This window comes from Desmodus rotundus, chromosome 12 (assembly GCF_022682495.2).
Source record: "Desmodus rotundus isolate HL8 chromosome 12, HLdesRot8A.1, whole genome shotgun sequence".
Lineage (NCBI taxonomy): Eukaryota > Metazoa > Chordata > Mammalia > Chiroptera > Phyllostomidae > Desmodus > Desmodus rotundus.
The window spans coordinates 83,189,721-83,192,684 of NC_071398.1; the positions used below are offsets into that span (position 1 = coordinate 83,189,721).

At 39.7% G+C, this 2,964-nt stretch overlaps 1 pseudogene; it reads left to right on the forward strand.

Annotated features, from left to right (window-relative positions):
• Positions 1–376: 376 nt before the first annotated feature.
• Positions 377–1,071, forward strand: LOC112318931 (transmembrane protein 17-like; annotated as a pseudogene).
• Positions 1,072–2,964: the final 1,893 nt, after the last annotated feature.

Here is a 2,964-nt window from a genome sequence, read left to right on the forward strand (position 1 = left end):
CACACAGAGTAGGTCTTATTACTCCACCCATTTTACAGGTGAGGCAACTGAGGTCAGGGAGATGAACCAGCGTGCTCGATGTTCCATAGCTGGAAAGTGGCTAGGCTACAGTTCAAGTTCAGGCTGTCAGCTCCAGAGCCCAAAGCTACACAATGTTGTGTGGCCCATAACGTCCTCTTAAGGCCAGTTCATTTCAACTTCATTCAATAAGCTTCACCAAACTATAACATGGATATAATATATTTCAGTGTCTTGCTTTGAAATTTCTTTCTTTAAAGACTACATTTTGAGTACAAGTCCTCAGTATTTGATGAGCAGGCACTCTAACTCTAGGACTGAGGGCCAAAGTGGGGACGACCAGCTATCCAAAGAGTGCATGGCACTTCCTGCCTTTGCATGCTTAGGACACAATCAGAACCCCAAGCCGAACCACAACAGGTACCAAAGCCGAGGCTGGGGCATAGAGCTGCTAGGCCCAGTCTGCCTACGACTGGGAAACTTCAGCCTCACCATGTTCAGCTACTCAAACCAGGCCAACCTGAGCACAGCAAAGGGCCACACAATGAAATGGTTTGCACTTCAGCATTGCAGATGTCACTTTATTTTAATGCTTCATTTTTCCCACTTTGGTGGGTGAGCAGCATTATGATACTTCAAATGAAGTATCCAGTTTTGCTGAATGAAACATCCAATTTTACTACAAAAATAAATGTGGTCACTGTTACCATCCTAATAACCTTAACTGAAGCTCTCAGATATTATCTGGGCTACATGGGTAACCTACAGGGAAAGGTTCCTGAGTGGGCTGGCTTTTGGCTTTTGAGCCTTCTATTACAGTTGTCTTGAATTCTTTTCTTGTTCTTTAATGAAGGCATAAAAAGCTGCCCTGGAAAAAAAGCGATACATATCGTCTTCACTACGTTCCTTACTTTCCAAGTTGTTTCAGCATTTTGGACCTTGAGGAAAAAGGTAAATCAGTTGGCAACTTGTTTCCACCTCCAAGACTTTGACCGGCTCTCTGTGAATAGAGGAGGCATGTGAATGATGAGATCCTGGATAGAAGAGATTTGACCCAGTGCTGTTGAATGAAAACCTGGAAGGTCATTTCAGAAGACTTCAAGAGTTAGGAAAGGATCAGAGGTCTCACACGAGGAAAAGGACAATGCAAGTGTTTCGAACCATAAACTCTCTAGCAATGAAATCCCAAGGTTGAGGGCAATGGCAGGCTGAACAGTACATGAAAACATTAAGTCAACCCTAACCCTACCGGTCGTCCACCCGATGCCAAATGTCTTAATTTTTGTGGCTGACTTCCTTAGGTCTGAGAATTCTGTACTGGTGTTCCCAATTTACCAGCTGTACTGTAATCTTTCTGGTTAGTACTTGTAACATTTCTACTTAGAAATGTGTATATTTCTTTTAAATGTGTTAGCTCTCCATATCTGGGCAGTACATCTGCAGCATGGAAATGCTTGTCAATATTCTGGTTCATTAGGCTATATTCGTAAACCAAGACACCAGACTTTCATGTCTGCTAGGGTTAAATTATAACCCCAGTTTCCTCTGTTATTCTGAGGTTAAGAAGAAAACAAGTGGATTATCTTGGTGTTTAGGAAATATTTTTATCTTAAAGTTCTAACTTTCATAAAACCATGTTCAGTATTTATGGTGCTGGTGGTGTGCAAAATGTATTTACAACAAATTATAAAGTATTTATATTAAAAAGAAGAACCTAAGTTGATCTGGAAACTAAATTTTCATTGGTGCATTGCAAGTACATTTTCCCAATTTATGACCAGATATTAGAGTCAGGCTCCCCATCTCCGCACCTTCTCTAATTCTTAGGTGAAGAGTGTAGCCTGAACCTGACAAGTGTGCAGAGCATGGAGAATGCTTGGACACTGCTGGTGGCAACATAAATTAATACAATCATTAGGAAAACAGTTTGGCATTATCTTGACATTTGGCGATATGTGGACCTACAACCCGCAGCTTCCACTCCCCGGTACTTTTCCTAGAGAAATTCTCGCACATGGTTACGAATGTTCCTAACAGCAGTGTCTATAAAAACTAAAAGCTGGAAACAGCCCAAATGCTGATCAACAGTACAAATGATAAATAATTTGTGACACATACACACAAGGGAACACTCTGATCTATTGAAAATTAATTAATTCTAGCTGCATGCATCAATGAGTCTTATAAGCATAATGAGCTAAAGAAGGAAGTAACAAATGAAAGCATATCTTATGATATACTTACCACTCAAAACAATCAAAACCAAGCTATGTTGTTGAAGGATGCATAATAGATATTAAAGCTATTAACAAAAAAAAAAAGACAAGGAACAGGACGCAAAATCTGGAGAGGAAACATCTCAGGGAGGAGGGGAGAGATGTGATTGGGGTTCCTAAGATACTGGCAATGTTCCAATATTGAACCTGGATGGAGGCTAAACAGGTATTCCTTTGTTGAAATATTCATTAACAGTATATATTGCAATGCATATTCGCTATAAAACAAAGTCTTATATTTGAATGGTATATGTGAATACACTCGTGTATGTAATACAGTATCAAGAACATATGCAGTCTGCCTCAATCTGTGGCATGAAGTAAGCCTATGTTTCCATGTAGAGGTACAGAAGTTCTGAAAGCATTGGCATTAATCTCTTTTTATTCTGAAATTCCCTTTAGAGCCACCATGAGACTGTCTTGCCCCTGCTTGGCTACCTACAGTTATGGGAAACTCAATACCTCTCATAGCCATCAGTTTCTTCTTTGTTTTTTTTTTAAGTGTTGATTTTACAGATATGGAGCCCCTGATTTGTTGTTTGTAACATGTGGTAAAATATACATAATACAAAAATTTACTATCACAACCATTTTTAAGTGCACAGCCCTGTGGCACTAAGTACATTCACATTGTTCCACAATCATCACCATCATCCATCCCCAAAACTAT